The sequence below is a fragment of the Cavia porcellus genome, unplaced genomic scaffold, assembly GCF_034190915.1.
Source record: "Cavia porcellus strain 051 isolate PalLab524CR breed Dunkin Hartley unplaced genomic scaffold, mCavPor4.1 scaffold_24, whole genome shotgun sequence".
NCBI lineage: Eukaryota > Metazoa > Chordata > Mammalia > Rodentia > Caviidae > Cavia > Cavia porcellus.
Window position 1 is genome coordinate 33,788,501 of NW_026947507.1, and position 22,000 is coordinate 33,810,500.

At 48.1% G+C, this 22,000-nt stretch overlaps 1 protein-coding gene and 1 long non-coding RNA gene across 2 annotated transcripts in view; one reads left to right on the plus strand and one right to left on the minus strand.

The window, feature by feature from the left end:
* The window catches only part of Lzts1 (leucine zipper tumor suppressor 1), a 49,346-nt gene that overhangs the window by 21,152 nt on the left and 6,194 nt on the right, over nt 1-22,000 (minus strand). The window lies entirely within an intron of this gene.
* On the plus strand, nt 7,032-21,263 carry LOC134472706 (uncharacterized). Its single transcript, XR_010042632.1, has 4 exons — nt 7,032-10,443; nt 10,917-10,988; nt 18,540-18,618; nt 19,703-21,263. It is a non-coding gene; the product is annotated as an uncharacterized LOC134472706 (long non-coding RNA).

Genomic DNA, 22,000 nt, shown 5'->3' on the forward strand with positions numbered 1-22,000 from the left:
GGCAGGCATCTTGTTTTATATTCTCAGAAATGCTGGGTAAGTCTCATGAATGAGTTAGATGTGCATTTAAATTATATTTCATCTATGTAAGTCCTTGCTTCCTATTGTCTTCCATTCCCTCAACCTTCCCATGTATCCAGGCCCTGGGTAGAAAATCCAGAGAAAATCTTAGCTGCCCTCAGTGCAAAAAGAAAATTCTCTCCTTTCTTACCACGTTCGTACCTCTCCCTCTCCTTTCATCTCCCCAGCGGGCCATCTGGGGCTCATGAAATTGGAGGTAAAGGTAGAGTAGGGGCTGAGGACACTTCTGGTGTCAGGAACCCCGAGACATGTCCCAATGATGGGAAAGAGGTGGAAAACATTGCTGCTTCAGTAATGTTGCAAACACTTCAAAAACCATTTGAAAGACTAGGTGTGGGAACTTGGGCCTGTAATTCAAGTAGTCTGGGAGGCAAGAGGATTGCAAATTCAAGCCCAATCTGGAAAGGTTAATAAATGGTTAGGGATGTAGTCCAGTGTAAATGCTCTGGGTTCAATCTCTAATATCACTAAACTATAAAACCAACCAATCAAACAACAACAAAAAAAAACTCTTTGAGATGCTTTTTGAGTTGAGCTGTTCTTTTAGAGTGCAGCATCAAAACTCTGACCCCTCACACACAAACCCCTTTAAGGACATCCTGAGCAGCCCGTGTATAGTAACCTGTGACACCCTAGCCAGGTGGAAGAGAGCAGAGGTATGAAGAACTGCTCTCAACACCGTCCCTCTTCCCTGTACTGGCTGCAGAGCTCCCTCCCAGGGACACAGGAAGGGGTGACTGAGACCAACACGATGCACATGCAGCACAGACTCAGTCTCGACCTGGCCTGCTTCTCTGTGCACAACCAAGGCCACTGATTTTGCAAACACAAGCTCTCCTACGAAGATAGGAGCTATGGACACAGCATGAGTTATCACCAAGATAGCCAGCTGACCTGGAGGCTTTTGCAAGTGAAAGTGGACACTAGTGTTAATTATGCCAGGACAAGACACAAGTGGAGATGTACAGTCACCTTAGCATAGTAGAACATCCATTTCTTCCCATGGGGCCAGACCAAGGACTGAAGGTTTGATGTCACCCAGCCCCTTGTTCCTCCTCTCAAACACTTAGTGTCAAGAAACCAGGAAGCAACTAGAAGTAGAGCTCCCAACTACATTCATGGCCCCCTGGCCTGATGCTGTACCCAGGGTGACACCAAGAGTGCTGCAGTCATGTGATTTCATCTATCCTAGCAACAATGGCCTGGACCTGGACAGACAGGTACTGTAAACTCTACTGAAGATGCAGAGTTCCAGGGGCCCCTGCTACAGGAACTGATTGTAAAACCCAGGACTTCTGGCTCCCAGGACAGAACTGCACCTTCCTCACACACAGCCTCGTCAGGGAGCAGGCAGGATGAAAGCTGGGCCTGACGTGGATGCTTGCATCACAAGTGCCACCTGCCAGTACCTGTGTCAGCAGCAGCTCCGTAGCAGAGACCTGCACTGGAAGGGTCAGCTACTGAGAGCACTGGCAATTAGTTCAACACGTGAGTACTTACTGAGCATTTACCAAGTACAGTCACCAGCAGAGCCCTGCAGATAGTGTGCCCTTCTAGTCATGAAGTCGTGCCAGAAGATGAAACTAAGTTTAAGTGCAATGTTTCTTCTCTCACCTATCTCCAGTATGCCAAGCTACATGGTCTAAGCTGGATTCGCAAATGACACACAGGTCAGAGTCACAGCACTCACTGCCAAGGATGTATAGGACACCTAGTGTGACTTCCTGGCTGGCCAGGATCCCTGACCACCGCCCTCTTCCCAAGAGCCCCTTCCCTCCTCTCTGTCCTGCCTGACATCCAGCTTCCTGGGTTCTGCCCTCACTGGTTCCTCCTGCTGTAGACTTTGTGGTGTCAGGTAACGTTTTGCTGCATAGACTCGTTCACTATCAACCAGATAGTAAACTTTCTTGAGCCCAGCTTCTGATGGGCACATGAAAACACCACAATCCCAGGCTCACAGGGACTTCTCAAGTCTCATCTTTCCAACCTCCCTTATTCTCCAAGGGCCCTCTATCCACTTCTACTGCTGTACTCCCTGTGGGCAACTTTGTCTCTACAACCCAGAGCAAAGGACAGTCACTGAGAGGGACTCCCTCCCGCATTCGCTGAACTCACAAAACTGCAGTTGAAGTGTTTCTGCCTCTGATGTCTCTGTCACCCTGAGAGCAACATCTGTCCTTAATCAGGCTAATTCTTCCAGCATGGTATGAATCCCTCAGCTCTATCCTTCTCAGAGGCTTGCTCGAAGATTCTGTTCTCTTCCTTCTGTTTCTTAAAGCTTTGCTTTCCAGAGCACATGCATAAGTCTTCCCATTCAAACACAGCATACCAGCTCCTGAACTCCAATTTTCTTTCCAGGAATCATCATCTTTCCTGTTCGTGGCCAACTTCTGGAGACAGAAGGTGATATTCCCATGGCTGCCTACTCATTTCCCACTCCTCTTCAATTCACAGAAGCCTGGCTTCCACCATTGTTAGAACTGCTCTCCAGGGATGCTGGGAAATCCAACAGTTTATCCACGCGGGCCCCCCATGGATTGAATGGCATGGTCTACACTCTGGGGAGGTCTTCCCCCTTCAGTTAGCTGCTGCACAAACCAAGTATCTCTGGAGACACCCTCTCAGCCACACCCAGAAGTGTGCTTTTCCAGTTCTCTAGGTGTCTCTCCATCCAGTCAAGTTGACAACCAAGAGTAACCATCACACTCATCTTCCCCCACTGCGCTGTTCCCTCTGGGCTCCTGTCTCAGAGAAGGGCACAGCTGGCAGCCAGAAGCCTGATCCAATAAGCAGTCCAAGCTGGTCAGCCTCGCTCCTTCTGCTCTGTCCTTTCTGCATCTGACCATCTCCGAGTCCTGTTTTGCTACTTCTTTGCCTCTAACTCCACTGCTACTGCCTTAGCCTCTGTTGTTACCTCATTTCCCTTGACACATTCATAGACTCGCTATGTGCTCTGTTCCAGGTTCTCCCAAGGATTCTCTAGTGCCTAAAGAGTAAAGTCCAAATTTCCTACCAAGATGGGAAGGCCTTCAGGACCGGACTTTGCTTGCTGTCATATCAGGTAACATCACTGCCTCCCCTCCCTCTGTCCACCCTTCACCTAGTTCATTCTCACTGACCAGAGTTCTGCAAGGCCTCGTTTTCTCTGAGGATCCTCCCTGGGTTCCCTGCACTGCTCCCAATGCCTGACTTCCCAGGTTTGCCTTAGTAATGCTCCCCCTGGAAAGTGGTCCTATGTCCTGCATGTCTGTGAGACATCCTCTCTGCTCATTGCTATCACGGCATTGATCACACCAGGAGTGCAGCTCTTTGCTTTATCCAACACTGTATTGCCAACTTAGAGCTAGTTCCTGGCTGGGGCTCAAAGCATGTTTGTTGAATCAATGGATGAACAAATGGTTAAAAATTATTTTCTGTTTTACGGTTTCCCCGTGAACAGGCACTTTCAAACTTTACACCATAACCCCTTCCCTAGGGGACCTTGTGGGAAATATACCAGCTAGTCCCAGCTTGCCACAGGGAAGGCTTCTCTACCTGGGCACTTATGATTCAGTGACACCCTCCTTTGAGCACCTTGCCAGGGCTCAGGGGTACTGGAGTCCACAGGCAAGTGTGAGACCTTCCTCACATGGAGATGCAACCTCGGCTGAAAGATCCACCTGCTGGGATGCAGATGAGGCCCTGGAGTCACAAGCCTGATGGTGGGAGCTTTCTGTACTCCATGCCCAGCAGTATCTGGGCTGCACAAAGCAGGCATCATCCTGATTCTCCGGGGCTGCGGAAATTCCTGGGACGTAAGACTTCAGTATCAGGAAGGAAGAAAGTCTCAGTAAAACATACCAAGGCCAGAGGAATTGGGATTTAAGGAAAAGAGAATTAAATTAGCCTTCAGTGACCCCCTGACCTGACCTAGTGGCTTCCTGAGGTAACGTGATCAAAAGCGAAGAGACAGTAGTTACATGTGTGTGTCTCAAAGGGCTCTTGCTCAGAGGTGTGATCTTGGGTTTGGAGCACAGTGGGTGGGAACAAAGAATAATATACATGGAGAAGGTGGGTGAGTCATAAAATTGGGGGTAGGAAGAGCTGTGCATCTCTTGGTGGGCACCCACACCCCTGCCTTGCCTGGAAGTCTCATGCAGACCTGGGTGGGGCAGGAGGATCTGTATGGGAGGAAGAGGCCTGAGAGAGTTCAGGAAGAGAGGGAGGGAAGAGAGGGAAGCAGTGGGAATCCCAAAGGGTGCCTGCCTGCCAGGGAGCTTTGAGGGAGAAGGGAAGGGGAAAGGCAAGAAAACTGCAAAGAGCTGTGGGTCTAGTGGGTGGCAGCAGAGGGAGCAGCCAAACAGACTCAGGGCTGACAGAGGAAGGGTGAGGGGCACCCCAAAGCAGGGTGTAATGTGAATGTGCATGTGGAGATGGTATCACAGCTGCTGGTTACAGAGATCTGATCTGGATAGCAAGGAGGTGTGGACTTGAGTGCATCACAGGACGAGTGGAAGGAATCAAGTTGCCCACAGAAATGAGGGCATCAGGGACTTGAGTACTCTCTCCACCCATCCATGCATCCATCCATGCATCCATTTATACACCCACCCATCATCCATCTACCCAGTGCTAGGGACTGAACGTAAGACTTCGTGAATGCTAGCCAAGTATCCATCTCTGAGCTATACCCCAGCCTATGCTGTACCACTGAACTACATCCACAGCCCTTTCTATTTATTTGGGGACAAAGGTCTTCCTAATTTGTACAGGCTGGCCACAAACTTCTGATCCCCCTGTGTCACCCTTGGCGTTTTTTCCCTACTACTGGGGACTGAACTTAAAACCTTCATGCTGAGCCACATGTCCAGCTCTCTTTTATTTTTTCATTTTGAGACAGAGTCTTACGAAGTTGCCTGAGATGGGCTCAAACTTGTCATCCTTCTGCCTCAGCCTCCCTGAGTGCTGGGATTACAGGCATGTCCCAGCACACCTTGCTTTGGCATGCATTTAACAGGACAGCCCAAGGATTGTGGGAGGAGAGTCTAAGAGCTTGGCTTTTAGCAGGGGACTATTCCGCTGGCACTTACTCTATGAATTGGAGGAAGGAGGGCAAGGCACTAGAATATTCCAGCATTCTCCAGAGTAAGAGTGGTGGTGAGGTGTCCTAACAGCACCTTTTTTCCTCTGTTTTTATCAGCACAGAGCCAAGAATTCAGTGCAGCATCTAAAACAACAGGGTTTGTCAGCACCCTGGAAATTTTCCAGCGGGGATGTCCATGCTGACTGCCAATCTGGCTCCAGTGCAGAGTCTGGAGATTCTGATACTGGAGGGAATCCGGGCAGGGCCTGGGTGTAGGCATAGACCATTAACTGTGTGTGCCGCAGGCTGTTGTGCTCAGCCTGCATCATTTAGCATAGGACCTTGCACATGAGTAGAGCTCAGTACCTGTTCACTGGATGGACAGATGGATGGATGGATGGATGAGTGAACGAACTTCTTGCCTTACATCTTTCCTTGCTCAAACATCTTTTACTCTGCAGCAGCTACAAGCTTCCTTTCTTACAAACAGACCCAATTACTTCAACTTGAGGTCCCTACCACCCTCTTCTCTCTGGAGTAGTTGTCTAATTTCCCTCTCATTCCTCCCAGCACACCCATGACACTCCTCAACTGAGATCCCAACTCTCTGCCCGGCTGTTTGGTCTTTTCCTTTCACTAGTTGTCACTATTTCTTCCCTGTACCACTTAGTATCCGACACCCTCACCATTTTGCGCAGGCTGTGGGCTCAACTGAGAACGTCCTCCACTTGCTCCTTTGGTCCCAGCCTCTAGCCTCCAAATCTCCCACCTCAGGTCAAATACTGCTTGCTTGAGGAAACATCATGTGTTCTTTATGTGATGTTTCTCAAAAGACCCCTGAGACTTTCACAGCACTGACCATATCCTGTTTCTCATGTAGGTTTGTTTTTTATTTACCTGTTTCCCTCTTGGGTTTCTTGAAGATGAACCTTGGTTTATCTGTCTCAATATACCCAGCTAAACTGTCCAGAGAGGGAGGGAGAGGAGCCAGGAAGGCCCAGAAAGATTAGAAGAAATTTTAGTGGGAGGCTATTAGAAAAATAAAAAAAGGCAGGAAAATTATAAAAGTGACCTCATACCCCTGAGTTTCCTTTCTGTAACTCAGTGCCAGTCCCGAGAAGTGGAAGTGACACTGATACAGAGAAAGAGCCCTTAGATCATCTGCCCAGGCCAGGATTTCCTTAGAACACCTTGCCCACATCCCCAAGTTTATTCAGGGAAAATACTGCTTGGATTTCCCTCCTATTTGCAGCCTTTCTTTGGAAGAACTGGCCCTGACCTTGGAGCATTTCACAGTGAGGGACACTCTCCTCTGTGTCCTCTGCCCAGTCATCCTGCTAATTGGAGAGACTTTAGCTCCTCCTGCAGCCCTGTATCCTCTGGATTTCTGGATGCGCATAGTCTCCCCACTGGCACCCTTCCTGGGGAGCTCCATTGCCATTCAGGCCTTGTGAAAGGCTTCCTTACAACTGGGGCATTCACTGTACCTCATTGTTCTTGCCCATTCATTGACATTCATGGGGAGAATTCTCCCCCTTGCCACTTCTGCCAGGGCACGTGCACACGTGTTCAGACCCCAAGTTGCATTAGCAATGAGAATGTTTGAAAGAAAGGGCAGCACCACCTGCAAGAGAACAGCCCGCCTCTCTGATGCCTGGAGAGTCTATTGCACTAATGTTATTTCAAGAACCCCTGGCAGAGTGGGAGAGTGGAGAATGGTGGCTGCAGCAGACGAGGGGAGGAGCCTGGCGATTCTGGCAACTCCATTCTGCAAAGCACTGTCAGTGTCAAGACCATGCTGCCCTTCCCAGGCTTTCCAGAACCAGTGCATCTGGAGCTGCACCCTGACTTTAGCCTGGCATTCTAAGCTCTCCGGAAGATGGCTCTGTGGTAAGTTCCTCCAGACATCTGCCTTCTCTTCCCTGATTCCTGCTCCAACCAGCCAGCCCTGCTGCTTCGGTCTCCAGCTCATGCCTTGCTTATATATTTTCTCAAATCATTGCTTGGGAGCTGGGGGCTTGCAATGGCAGAAGAACAGGCGTTCTGTCTGAGCAATTCAACAGGTATAGTGTCTGATCGGCAATGTTAAAAGGTGATAGTTGAGAAGATGGCTGTTAGGAGTATGAAGCAAGTCACCAGAGGGGCAGAGCAAAAAGACTGTGAAACAGGAACTAAGAGAGAAAAGCACTGTGGAAGTTAGTCTGTTTTCCTACTGCCCCTTGATACCTGCAGACTTCTTAGCAATGCTCCTGGCACTGCTAACCAATCAGAGCACTGGTGGGGAGGGTCTGTGCCTTAGCAGCTGTTCCTGGGACCTGCAGAGGGCTTCCTGGGCCAGCAGCTGCAATGAGATGTCTGCCGGCCTAGAGAGCACTTGCTCCCAAAGTGGCATATTATAAGTGAACCTGCACTGATAGCACCTGGGGAAGGCCACTGAACTGCTCCCAACTGGTTTTAATTTGTGCATTTGTAAATTGTGCTTGAGTGTAGCAGATAACTACGGCTAGTTCCCCTCAGCCACAGAACTAAGGGATAGTGGTGCAGGCCTGTAGCTCCAACACTCTGGGAGGCTGAGCAGGAAGACTGCAAGTCTCAACATAACAACTCAGAAAAGAGTTGGGAATCTAGCTCATTTTCAACGCCCTGGTTTTAATTCCCAGTGCCACAATAAAAAACCCCAATGTTTTGGCCACATATACAATAGTGGTCCCATATAAATTCTAATGGAGCTGAAAAATTCTTATTTGCCTATTGATGTCCTAACCTTAACGATGCCATGTGTAACACATTACTGATGTGTTTACAGTGTCACTGATGGAAATGAACCTATTATTACCAGTTGTATGAAAGCACAGCACATACAACTATGCAGTACAGAATACTTGACCATGAGACTGATGGATTTATGCATTTATTGTACTAACCTTTTATCAGTATTTTAGAGTACACGCTTGCTTACAAAAAAAACATTTTGCTGTATAACAGTATTCTGTGTTACACTAGCAGCAGCCTCCTATGTCTTGCGGTCTTATGTTCATGTTTGATGACTGTACCAAGAGGTCGCACGGAGTGACCTGTAATTATCAGCTGATGCAAGCATACTCTGTGAGCACAAATGGATGAATTACCTTCGCAGACACATTTTCTGAGTATATCCCCGACATAACAGTGCATGACTACAACTCTAGGCTGTAAGGAGTTATCACATGTATAGGATATCGCAGTATCCCTGGTCTCTAAACACTAGAGGCTGGTGACACACACCTGTGCCCCTCCTTTTCCTGCTATAGTAGTTGTGACATTTAAAAATGTCTCTGGAAATCCAGGTGTGGTGGCGCATGCCTGTGATTCCCGCACTCCAGGACACCAAGGCAGGATGATAGCAAGTCCACTGGGTAATTTAGTGATTTAGCAGGACTCTACCTCTTCTGAACAAAATAAAATGGGCTAGACATGTAGCTCAGTGAGAAGGTCCTGAGTTCAATCCCCAGAACCACTAAATAAATAAATCTCAAGGGCTAGAACTTTCGCAAAAGGGAAAGAGATCAAGAGATGGAGGGAAGTGAGGGAGGAGGGCACTGAAACAATTAGGATCTGTTATGTGTATGTGTCAATGCCCCAAAATAAATGTAATCATTACACACTGCAAACTGTATACTAACTACTAACTAACTAAATAGTGTCTCTACAGCCAGGTGTGGCAGTCTACACCTGTTTTCACAGTGCCTCGGGCAGGAGGATGCCAAGTTTGAGATCATCCTGGACTACACAGAGAGACCTTATTTCAAAAAAAATTGTTTTCCTATACAATGCTAAATACTCCCTGAGGAATAAAAGCCACCCTTGTTAAAAACCATTGTGCTTTTCTACAGTTTAGATGAGGGATGATGGCACATGCCAAGTGTTTAAAACAGCCTCTAGCACAATACTAGGTGCTCAGTAAATGTAAATTCCATGTAATTTAAATAGAATATGGCCTTTTTTCCCTTGCAGTTAGCCCCCACCCACCCTCAGGGTTCAGAGTGGTGTGGGGAAGGCTTCCGGGGAGGGGTCGAGTGCTAGGTCCTCTCCAGAGGTCTCAGAGGTGAAAGGTGAGCTGTCTCTCAGCTGCCCAGACTCTTGGACTTGTGTGAGGGGAAGAAGGGGTGTAGCTTGCTACTGCTGCCTATTTAAGCCCACCCAAGATTAATATGTTGAAAACTGACCACCAATGTGATTAGGGCCTTTGGGCAGAGCGTTCAAGAATGTGAACTGTTGAGAGAGGAAATCTTTGTCTCTCCACCATGGGAGCAACGCAACAAGAAGACACCATTGATGAACCAGATTTGGGCCCTGACACTGTCAGCACCTTCATCTTAGATCTCTCAGCCTTCAGGACTATGAGTCATACGTTTCTGTTGTCTATAAGCTCCCCAGTTGATAGTGTATTTTAATAGCGCTCTGAAAAGACTAAGGTGTATCCAGAAGCCTAGAGAAGATGGGGGTTTCCACAGTTCACACAGAGAGCCTTTCCCAGTCGACATCTCTTCTGCTTCAATTCTTCCCTGGATACTGAGAGGAGACACAGAGCCCATTCTAGATGATCGCATGACTCCTGCTGACAGGCACCTTCCATCAGCAAAGCTAGAGTGTGGAGCCTGCAGAGAAGATGGGGTGGCCAGGGACATGGAAGAAGGACTTGGGTCTGCAGGCTGCAACTCCAGACCACAGAGAAACTGCCCAGCTGTTCCCAAAATACATCTGGTCTGAGCAGCTGTGACATCCTGCCTGCCCCAGAGTCTGGCTGCTCCATATGCAGAGGAAGAAGAAAAAGGAGAGAATCTGGAAGCTGCACTTCCTTCCAGATTCATGGAAGGATCCATGGAAGCCTTCCAGGACAACAACTGAACACAACAGTCCTGGGTACCAGTTAGGATAGGTTCCAGGACCCCAGGAATTTTCCAAAATTCGTACATGCTTGAGACCCTCTAGAAAGTGGTATATTTATTTCTAACCTATATACATCTTCCTCTGTATTTTAAAAATTCTCTAATTTAATTATAATACTTAATATAATGAAAGTATTATGTAAGTAGTTGCACTATATTTAGGGAATAGCGAGATGAAAAAAAGTTACAAGGCAGTACAGACGAGATTGGGCGCATTAGGGGTGATAAGACACCATCTTCTCCCCCCAAATATTTTGATCCACAGTGGTTGAGTCCATGGATGCAGAACCCACAGATATCTAGACCAAATGGACAGGCAACCTCGAGTGGCCCAAGCTATGGATTCCGCAGTACCCGCTTTTGTGACCATAGGTAAGCAATGACAATGGGCATCCGGGATTTGTTCTGCGGTGCCATTAGCCAGGTGTGTGGCCTTCAGAGTGTCAGTTCTTCAGGCCTTCCTGTATCCATCTACACACATACAGCATCATCACAGCTCCTTCCAGTGTAGACACTTAGAGAGGTACTGATGAGATCAGTGACCAAACCCACCTTAAAAAGACAAAGGAATGTTGGTGAGTGAACCCTCCCTGTTGAGTTCAGCCTCCTAAAGAAGACAGGAGCCACTTAAAGGGAGTCTTAAAGAAGATGAAAGGGTTCAAGTGACAGGGTGGCAATGACCCAGTTGGCCACCTCTGAGAGACGAGTGAGAGTATGTGGCAGGAGCTGTGACCTGCTGTCCTCAGTGGGGAGAGCAAAGGATGCAAGGTAGAGTTTATTGGTTTTGTTTTAATTATGAAGTTGGCAGAAAAAAAGTAAAAAAAGACTCATTTCATTTTCTTTAGAACAGAGAACTGAGAACACAACTCCCCAGATGTCCCACTGGCCTTCCATGCCTCCAGCCATCCTGCACACAGGTCAGTCCCAGTGATTTCTCAAAGCAACGGTCACTTCTCTCCAGATAACCTTGCCCTGCTCCCATGGCTTATCTCCCAGAGACCCTCTCTACTATCTGATAGCCTCAGAAAACCCCTCCCGGAAGCTATGCATCTAAAGGCAGTGTTCAAAAGCTATCTTTCCACATGTGTACTTCCTCAAGGGCTGACCTTGACCGAGTCTCCTGAGGCCCTTTTATTTCTCTGAAAATGACACACAGTGAGCCTGAAGGAAAACAGCAAGGATCAATGACAGTGAATGTCAATGGCTTTCACAAACTGTAAAGGGGCATTTGTTCCTGTCTTGGAACCTATCTCGGGTCCATCGAAATGGGTTTCTTATCAACCTCCCACCTCAAATCTTCTTTCAGTAATGAGCGTGTCCCCTTCCCTCCTGCTCCTTTGTGCACAGGTAAGGCTCAGGGAGCCCTGCTTACCCATCATCTTAGTTAATCATCATAGTAGACACAGTCAGGTCTCTGGATACAAGACCAACATTTAAAAAATAGTTGCACTCTCATATATTATGAATAAGTAAGAAAAGAAACTGTAAACTCATACCATATACAGAATGTGCATGATTGGGAATAAATACACAGAGTTACATATGACCTCTACACTGAATACAGTGAGATATCTTATGATAAAATAAAAAGACCTTAAAGAATACTGATACATGTCAGGTTTGTGCATAGATCAGAAGACTTGACAATGTAAAATATTAATTCTTTCCAAATTGACCTACAGGGTCAATGAATTCACAATCAAAATCCCAACATCTTATACATTAAAATGCAGAGGGCCAAATTCATCCTGATAAACAGCAACAGTGGTTGCATACCAGACACTAAAGGTATTGGTTACCAGATGTCAAGGACTTATTATGAAGTAAGTATAAAGTGCTATTGAGATAAGGTGAACAGACTGACCAACGGGTAGAATAAAATCCAGAAACAGATCTGTATGTAGATGGTCAGTTGACACAGATGGTCATTTGATTTACGACAGGGTCAGTGCAAAACAGTGGGAAAACAATTGCTGTGGGGTCATCTAGTATCAATTTAGAGCAAATATATCCTAACTCCTACTTTTTATTACACATTTAAGTAATTCCAGATGGGATGTAGGTACAAATGCAAAAGGAAAAAAACTAAATCTCCTGCACGAGAATGTAAGGTGATATTTTTTTGATCTTTGAATAGGTAATACTTCTTAGCAATGATATAAAAAGTACAAAGGTTAAAGGAAAAATGTTAATAAGGGATAGTGTTGATAAATTAAGAATTTCCCATCAAAAGTTTCTACTGAGGGTGAAAAGGCAAGCTTCATAAGTAGGGGGAGAGATTTATATACACACACCAGACAAAAACCTTATGTCATAGTATAAAAAAGAACCCATAAATCTCCAATAAAAGACATCAAATTAAAAATGAGTGAAACATCCAAACAGGCACTTCATAAGCAACGGCTTAAAAAGGTCTAAAAAGGTTCTCAGCATGATTAGGCATTAAGAAGATGGAAACTGAAATCATGAATAAATATGCTTAGATAAGCACTGGAATGGCCACACGGAGTCTGACCATGCCAAGTGTTGGCAAAGATGGAGAAGAAGTGAGCATTCCACCCCACCCAGCTTGGGGAGGACAGACAGGCTGGGCAGCCCTGGGAAGTGCTGGGAGGGTCTATGCAGGACAATCATGTGCACCCAGCACATCCAGGTGTTCCAAGCCAAGAGGTTTCTCACACTATGTATAAGAAAAGGTGCCAAATTAGAAATGTTGGGAAATCTCAATTCCTACTGATGGTGAAATAAATGAGCTGGGGTATTTTGCGGAAAACATTACAAAGCAATGAGCATAGTGGAGGGAGTATATACATTGTGAATAATTCATAAATGAGCACACACTGTGACTCCATTGAAAGAAGTCTGTAAAAAGAGGTTAAAAAAAAAGCCAGGCAGGTTGATGCATGACTGTAATGCCAGCACTCTGGGAGGCTGAGGCAGGAAGATAATAAATTCAAGTCTACTCTGGGAAATGTTGGTGATACCCTGTCTCAAAATTGAGATTACAAACATATGCCCTCCATGTCTGTGTATTTTATGAAAAATAAAAATCTGTGTATAGTCTGTATGTACATAATATTTCTTATTTTTTTAAAAATTCTTGTAATAAAACTCTAAGAGAATTCTTTCTTCCTATTTTCCTACTGAGGAGAGGCATCTCGGAGAGAACACCAAGGACGCGCCCTGTGTCACACTGGGACAGGCGCAGAGCCAGGATTCCAGCCTGTGCTGTGAGCTCCTCACCTACAGTAAAGAGCTGCTCAGTCTCCAGGGGCTTAGCTCCTACTGGGGCTTGAGGTCACCCTCAGCTCAGTGTAGGTTCCACGGGGGCAGAAGCACAACCGCTGCCTTGCCTGGCTCTCCAGTGGCTTTTCTGGGCTTGCCCTGACACTTCTTCCCACTGGAGCCATACTCTTAGGTACCCTGGCATGCGCTCCTCTCATCTCCCAGCTTGGCAGAGCTTGTGCCACCCACGGGGTAGGGATGGCTGGGTGGCTTCTGTCACATTCCCAGGAGGCAGTGCAGAGGGAGAAGAGAGAAGGCAGAGATGGGTGCAGGGCAGGCTCCTTACTTTTTCAGGTCAAGGCAGGGCAGGGACAGAGGCTGTGGCATCAACTCAGCTCCCAGCACCCTCTCCTCTCTGTTCCTGGGCTGGCCTCTGATGAGCTGGCTGAGTGACTGCTGTAGCTGTCCCCTACTTGTCCCCAAGGCAGGCACTCACTTGCTCACTTGCATTCTCACTGCTGCCACCTCCCAAAGAACCAGCACCTGGCTGCTGTCAGGAGGCTTCTCTGGAAAGCTGATACGTGGGAGACAACTCCAGTGACTCCCCTTGAATGCAAAACAATTACTGTGACTTTGATTACTTGGAGATACTTCATTATACTGATATGTAGAGAGCTGGCTATGGTATTTCCTTCTCTCTTCAATTGGCTCTATGCATTGCAAATAAGGCTAGTGAGGTACTGGTACATAATCTCTAAAGCTGACAGTCTCCTGTTTCCTCACATAGCCCATGTAAAGGATATGAACACAGCAGGATGTTAGAGCTGACAGCTCCAGGAATGTCAACTGGGTAGGAGCCTCAAGGTAAAGAGGCTATGACTCCCCAGGGCATAAGAGTTTGCATATCAGAAACTAAAGTGCCAGCCCCCCAAATTAGATTATGTGAATTGATCCTTTTGCATATCTTTATCTCTGCAATTTACAGAGGTGCCTTTCTCTCACCTGGCCAGCCAGCTCAAGTTACCCATGTAATCCCCCCACCCCCATCCTCACTGTCACTCATCCCTGAGCCACCCCACTTCTTCGCAAGATAATAAATTCTGGGAGAGGTGCAGGATCAAGGCCTTTGTCCACATTAGGAGATTAGATTTAGGACCCCTTGGTTGCCGTTAACTTGGAATATGTCTTGGTGCTTTACTCTCGCAGTGGGTTGCATTGGTGGTGGTAGACTGGAATTAGCTTGCTGTCCAATAACGCCTCAGTGGGATTACAAATATAACCTTTGGATTGTGAGGAAAACTAGAAAGAGGGTTACAATACTTGGATGACTGAACTCAATATTGGGATTATTACAATACTGATGGCCACCTGCCACGGACCAGGCAGGGGCTCTGGGGCCAGAGGGGATGCCCCGGCTGGAGCTGCACAATGTGTTCCATGGCATCCAGCAGGGGATCAGGCTCCCTCTGAGGCTGCCTTCTCCAAGTGCCTCCTGTACTTGTAGGCTTGGTGTTACAGGCAGCTGAGCCAGTTAGAAAGGTTACAGGCAGTCAGACAGGGCTAGGCCCTGGAAGAAACTGGCAGAGGACCAGATGTCTGAGGACCTTGGAGGAGACACACAGCTCTTGCTGTGGGCCAGATCGTGGGACAGAAGGCAAAACAAATGCAACCACACCCTTAAGTACAATCCTTAGGGACTAAATCTGGATCACTTTGAGAAGTCAGGAGTCACCATCCCAATTCCTCAGAAAGAGTCACTCATTCATAAAGGATGGTCACCTGCTACGGGACTCCCTTCCCTATTTGTGCCCAATTTCATCAATTTTACCTGAACAATTAATCTTATAAGCTAAACATAGCTCTGTCTCACCTCATGTTCATCTACCTTAGTTCCCAGTTTTCCCCAATTTTATTTTTTTTTTTAATTTTTATTTATTTATTTATTTATTTGTCTTTTTCCTTTTTATCGGTACCAGGGATCGAACTCACGACTGCCTGCTTGCAAGGCAGGCGCTTATGCCGCTGAGCTAAATCCCCAGCCCCTAAGAATCTTTTTTTTTTTTTTTAATTTTTTATTTTTTTTTTTTTTAGTTTTCCCCAATTTTAGACCCACCTTACCTCATGATTTTACTCTATAAAAATCTCTAGAAAATACAGAAGCTTGGCAACCCACTGGGGACCTCTTCTGTCTCCAGACAGAAGCTTTCTTTCTTTCAACAAATATTTCTACTCTTAACCTCCGTTGTTCCTAAAATTCATTCTTTGATTTTAGAGAACACGAACTTGTACCAGGCATATAGTAGGTTGGGAGTTTCATTCCCCTGTATCACTGGGACTCAACAGGGCACATTCGACCTGGGCCAGCTGAGCCCCAGCCTGAGAGGAGGCACAGGTGTTACCCCAGCAATGGCAGTGTCCTGGCTTTGAGCCCAGGCTGTGGTCAGCAGCCCCCAGTGACATGCAGTGCACAATAGCTTCAGGGGCTAGGGCCACTGCTGGCCCTGCCCTCTGTGCCCTTCTCTCCACCCTCCACTCTGGGAATGAGTGTCACCCATTCCCTAGTTCCCTCACAGCCTGGGCACTGGTGATTGCTGCCTTTCCAAGCTTCTATTTCTTTGCCCCTAAGCTGGACCTCAGTGGTTCTCATTCTCCAGTGCAGAGCTTTGGTTAGCACAGTGAAACCTCATTTGTCAAGAAACCAGAATATAATTTAGAACTCACTGTGTGGCATTCATTTTTCTTTTCTTTTCTTTCTTTCTTTTTTTTTTTTTCCCTAACATATGGGACTTGGTGACTCAGGACACAGTGGAATTGTTGGGGATCAAAGTCTTGATAGATTTTTCTCCAGTTTCACAGATTCACAGAGCCCTGGGCTCTATTTCTTGTCTTTCCCAATCCAAAGAACAGAGAACATTTCCATTTGAGAACATTTCTATTTGGGGCCTTTAGAGATTAGACTAAAAAAGATAAGCATCAAAAACACAGGCATCTGCAAGATTAGGATCAACTGTCTGCAGAAATTGCTCCTCTAATGCCTCAAAAATCACTGATGTAACAGTGGATTGCAAATTTCCCTGAGGACAGGGCGTAAGGCTATCAGGTTCACTGTGGGGTCCCCAGAACCCTCCTCTGCCACACACACAGCCTGCCTCCTGGCGGGGATGGGAGACTGGAGCCATCTCCACATTGTCCCTGAGTCTCTGATGGGTAGCAGCCCAGCCTCAGGGTGCAGCTTCCAGCTGTCTCCAGCAGCACTTACCTCGTGTCTCTGGCTGACACCATGTTGGCCAGTGGCCAATGCTCTCCTGCCACAGCATTCAAGGGGCCAGCCCTGCCCCTGTCCCGGTCTCCAGGATTGTACCCAGTTCTACACCCTCCTTGAGGAAGCCTAAGCACCTGTGGGTCGTGGACCGGGAGGGAAGAGGGCTCAGTGGAGGAAGCCATGGTTCGGACCAGGAGGAGTGAGTAAGGAGTAAGTAGTGCGGGGCCAGGTGTGACAGTGCACACCTATCATTCTAGACACTTGAAAGGCTGACACAGGAAGATCACAAGTGTGATGCCAGCCTGCGATGGTTAAGGAGACCCTGTCTCAAAATCTAAAGGTTTCACAGTGCTCCCTGGCTTCAGTCCTCATTATGAATGAGAGGAGCATAAAGGAGAAGAGGAAAGGTCAGGTTCAACTTTGCAGGTTGTGATTCTGAGTCTGGTACACAACTACCCTGGTTTTCTGGTAAGAGAAACATGCATTGGCCACCTTCAGGAGGCAGACTCCTCCTTCTGGAGCACCTTCTGTCACGCAGGGCAGAAGCAAAGCTGTCCCCCAAGGCTATGCTCCTGAAAGCCTTTCTCAGGGAGAAAGGTGTCAAGCAGATCATTGCTGTACACTGTCACTCTTGTCTGTCTCTGGAGTCTGTCCTGACTGCCCTGGAAACTCAGGTCAGAGTAAGACCTGGAAGACACTTCAATTAAACCAGATCCTCTCCCACTTCTTGGTCCCTTGTCTTTAAACTGCTCTGCGGCCAGGCCATGGAGCACAGTTAGCTGGAGACAAGGGCTGTGGGTTCTCTGAGATCTGGTCCTGGGCTGCACCTCCCTTGGGCCCCTCTGGATGGAGACACTTCCAACAGAGACCTCAGTGTAACACATTACTTCTCCCTAAAAGCGCCTTACACCCATGAGAGTGAGCCCTAATTCCAGGCTGCTTGCCGGTTCTTTAACAGGTTCCCCATCTTTCATCAGCTTTGGAGTCTTTGTGGCAAGGGCTGGTGGGAGTTTAATAGCTGGCCAGGACTGTGCAACGACAGCCCTTTGAACTGCCTGGATCCCACAGGTGGGAGGTTCTCACCACAGCATAATTGAAGGGGCAGGGCTGAGAGTGCCCAGAGGGAAGTGCCAACGGCTTCCTTTACTTTCTGGGCAGCTGTGGTGAGACCTCTTGGATCACAGCAGGTCCTAGAATCAGCTAGATCTGCAAATGAGCTGGTATATGCATCAGTTAGTCCATGGGGGCAGAGCCACTGCCCTCTCCTCTGTAGATACCAATGTGTTAGAACGAAGCAACCACTGTATGCATGTGGACACACATGAGCGTCACACTGGACACCTAACAGCTATGTGCCTGCAAAAAAAGTCACCTCAACCCTCTGAGCCACACCACTAATGGAAAACTCTCCTGCACTGGGGGAAAACAAGAAGGCAAAACCAGGCATGGGGGCACAGGCCTATAATCCCAGCACTGTGGAAGCCTGAGGTAGGAGGATTGCAAGTTCCAACTCATTCTGGGCAACTTAAAAGACTTAATAAGATTCGTATCAAAATAAGAAAGTTTATAAAGGGCTGGGGATATAGCTCCATTCGAAAGCCCTGGGTTCAATCCCAAATAAGAGAAGGAAGACAATAAACATGAATCCCTCCGAGAAGGTACCTGCTCTTCATGTGGAAGATTCATACACGTGTCCCCCGATAGGAATGTGTGTCCCCAACTATAGCAGCTTGGTTCCTAAGCCCACCCACGCTGCCCCATCTTGTTTAGTGTCACTGAGCAGAATAAAGGATTCTCCAGTTCCCCAGTGCAGAATGAGACTCTCCAAGGTGCCTGTTCATCTGGGTTTCCCACCGGAGACCCAGCCAGCCCAGACGCTCTCATATCTGCCCTTTCACATCTGGGCAGTCCCAGTAAGCTGAGCACACAGAGCAGAGCTTTCACTTTATTTGTTTTCCTGTCTCTCCCTTTCCTGTCTTAGGTGCTACATAATGCAGGAAGCAATCCAGCTGGGAAAGACCTTGGCTTGGAGGCAGGTGGCAAGAGAAAGGAAGAAAGAGGTGGGAACTGAACCCCTTCTGCCCACTGCCCAGAATTTTCCTCCTGTAAGTTGGTCCCTGTGCTGGCTGTCAGTGAGGCCCATGTCCTTCTGAAGTACAGCTGGCTGGAGGTCCCCAGGACCCTCCTGTGTGCATGTTCAACACAGGCTGATCTGAAAAGAGGTCCGCTGTGCATCTGGTCCTCACCACAGGACATTCAGTGATGTCCCAGGCCCCTGTCCTACACCTAGTTTAACTGACATAGATGTCAGTAGCCCAGATGTGGGCCTGGGCTACGGCCTTCTGCAGAGGCAACTCAGCCTCATGTGATTTTACTTATATTGGCACTTGTAATTTCCAAAATAATTGCCAACTGAGCCAGTGTGGTATTGCACTCCTGTTATCTCAGCACTTGGGACACTGAGGCAGGAGGACTACTGCAAATTCAAGGCCAGCCTTGGCTGCATACTGAGTCCAAGGCAGCCTGAATTGCATAACTGAGAACCTGTCACAAACAAATAAAAAAATGATATCTGAGACCCAATACACTTTACAGATGAGAAAACTAGGGTTCAGAGAGGCCAAGTGACCCTCCAGTATCACACAGTCAAAAGGAACCAACAGTTCCCAAATCTGACTCCAAAAATCATTTTTCCCCATTGTCTATTCCTGAACTTCCTTGCACTGAGAAACATCCTTTCTGGCCCCTAAAGTTCCCTCAGTGAGAGGCAGACTGCAGTCCAATGAGCAAGCAGTGCTCCTGGAGAGGCCTGCAGCATGCATGGGTTGATGACTCCTGGGCAGGCAGAGGAGCAAGGTGGCACTGTTCTGGCACCTCGCTCTTCTGGGACCCTGGCATCGACACCCTGCTCAGCATGGACACCTGTATCTCCCTCTTGTCTAGGGACCCCTCCCTCTGTGTGTGGCTGCTCTGGGAGTGGGGTGGGCATGCAGAGTGGCACCCTCAACCTCCCTGGTTTGTTTGGGTTCCATTGAAGCTGTGCGCCTATGAGACAGAGGCAGAGCACCGTTTTCTTATTTTTGAAAAGTACCAACTGGTAGCAACTGTGACTGGCATACTAAGCTTTCTCTGTCACGTGATCAGGTACATCTCGGAACACTCAGAAGGATAGAAAAAGCAGAGGAGCAGAAGGCAAGAGACGTCTCAACACCCAGAGAAATCAGAAGAAACTGGAGATGGGAGGACCAGCTCTCTGGGAGAAAAATCCACAAAACATGGTGACATCTCACTAGTGAGGTGTCTTTCCGTGTCCCCAGAACAAACCTGCCTAACGCATAAGGACTGAGCAGCTGATGACGTCGACTGGCTCTTTAGTCGCAGTCCATAATTACCAGTGGGACCCTGGCAGCAGCCCTGAAGCGCTGACTCTCTCTGTCCTCAGCTCTGCCACTCACCAAGAGAGGTGCTCTGGGCAAGTCCCTTCCCCTCTCTGTCTTCATCTGTTTGAGGGCAAAGAGCGCAGCCCGCTGTGACTTCTCACAAAGCCATGATCCATTCAACCTATTATTGAAATAAGTCCTGGACCCAGTGCCTTGCAGAACTTCCCACTCTTTGAAGCCCCAGTTACCAAATATTTCCAGGCCGCACAGCATCTCTGGGACATGCTGATGCACAGTTGGAAATAGAAAGGCATTCTATCAAGTCAGGTTATTTCTAGAAAGAAGTCTTCCCAGCCTGAAGTCTGTTCTATGCAGCATGCTCGCTGCATTCCCTACCCAGCCTGGAGACAAGGCCCTCCTTGAGGGCACCTCCCTGGGCCCCTTCACCTTGCCACCCCTCCAACTCCATCTGTGAGAAAATCAGTCCTAAGGAATATGCTCAAGCTTTACATTTTCCCGAAGGCTCTACTAAGCCTGTGTCTCAGGATTTTTTATGTCTCATCTATAATACCAGACCTGTGCCTCCTTACGGCCCATCTGTGCTTGTGCTTCTTGGAGTCTAGCACAGGGCAAGGCACCAAGAATGGCTGCTCTGGGGTTCAAACCGAGACTCCTTAGAGGTGAAGACAGAAAAGACAACAACTTGGGGAAGAAAGTTTTACAGACAGAGGAGGGACAAGGAGAGGGTGATGTGAATAGCACTGCTTGCAAAGGACCTTTGAACCCCAAAGTTCATGTTTCTATGCACGCTGACATTTTTTTAACGCAGACTTCAGTTCCCTGATAAATCTTGGAACTGCAGCTTTGAACTCTCGACTCCAGCTCCTGTATCCAAGTAACTTCATCATCAAGAGGAAGTTTCTTAGTCAACAAATGTCTGCAGGTACTGCTAGAGGGCCCAGAGAATCTGAAAAAAACTGGCAGATGAGAAAATCTAGTCTCAGGAACAGCCAGGCATCCTGCCCACACCTGCCCCAACCAGCCACCCACTGGCTTGGGCTGCGGAGCCTTTGAGCAGAGGCAGCTGCAGGCCCGGCCAAGGAAAGGACTGGAGGCAGCTGGGGACCTCTTCCTGGCCTCCTTCAGTGGCTAGCTCTCCTTACAGGGCAGGTGGAGGTGGGGGAGGCTCGCAGGGCTTCTCTTGTTTTCCCCACCTGGCTGCAGTGTGGTTTGTCTGCTGGCGCCACTGAGGCGTTGGGGCTGGGGGAATCTGATCAGCTGGGGGGTGGGGGTGTCCTCAAGGCCTGAGCAGTCTAACCCTCCCTCCCTCCCTCCTGCACTGCTGGGATGTCTTTCCAGGGGGAAGCAAGGTAGCCTAATGTTTAAAGGTTGTAATAAATAAAGGGAGCTGTCCTGAGAGCTCAACTTGACCATTGAATTGTTGCTGCCTATGGCCTGGCTGCTCAGAAAGTGACACACCTCAGGCATCTGTAGACACCAGGCATGGGGCTGCCCTCCAAGGACTGGCAGGAGGTCAAGGGCATTCTGCTCCCACCCCTGCAGTCTTACAGCATGGTCCCCTCTCGGCCCTGCCTACCTTATTGTGTGGGGGCATCTGTTCTCTGGGTTTTCTCATTATTGTCTTCAAGTCGAGGGTGGGAGGGAAGGAACCTGGATTGGGGAGCACACTGGCTTCCTAGCCAGCATGAGCTGGCACTGTGTTTCCCTCCCAAACTCTTTCTGAGTGACCCAATAAATGTTATCAGTGGCTTACAGAACTTCCATCAAGGTCACCCTGCCCTGCCTGATGCTATCCCTGAAGCCTGACAGGACAGCCTGCTCTGTTCTCCATCTCCTGCCAGCCCCAGTGCCAGGCCCAGACATCAGGTGTGCCATGGGAAAAGTACTCCACCTTAGACAGAGGTCAGTCGGAGGCCAGGACAGTAGACTGTTCCAACCCGTCTGCTGTGTGCCACCCTTTCCCTGACCACAGTTGCCTCCCTGTTATGGCAGATGAAGCCCTGCAAGTTTCCTCTATTTGTTCTCTTCTTGCATGCTTGGC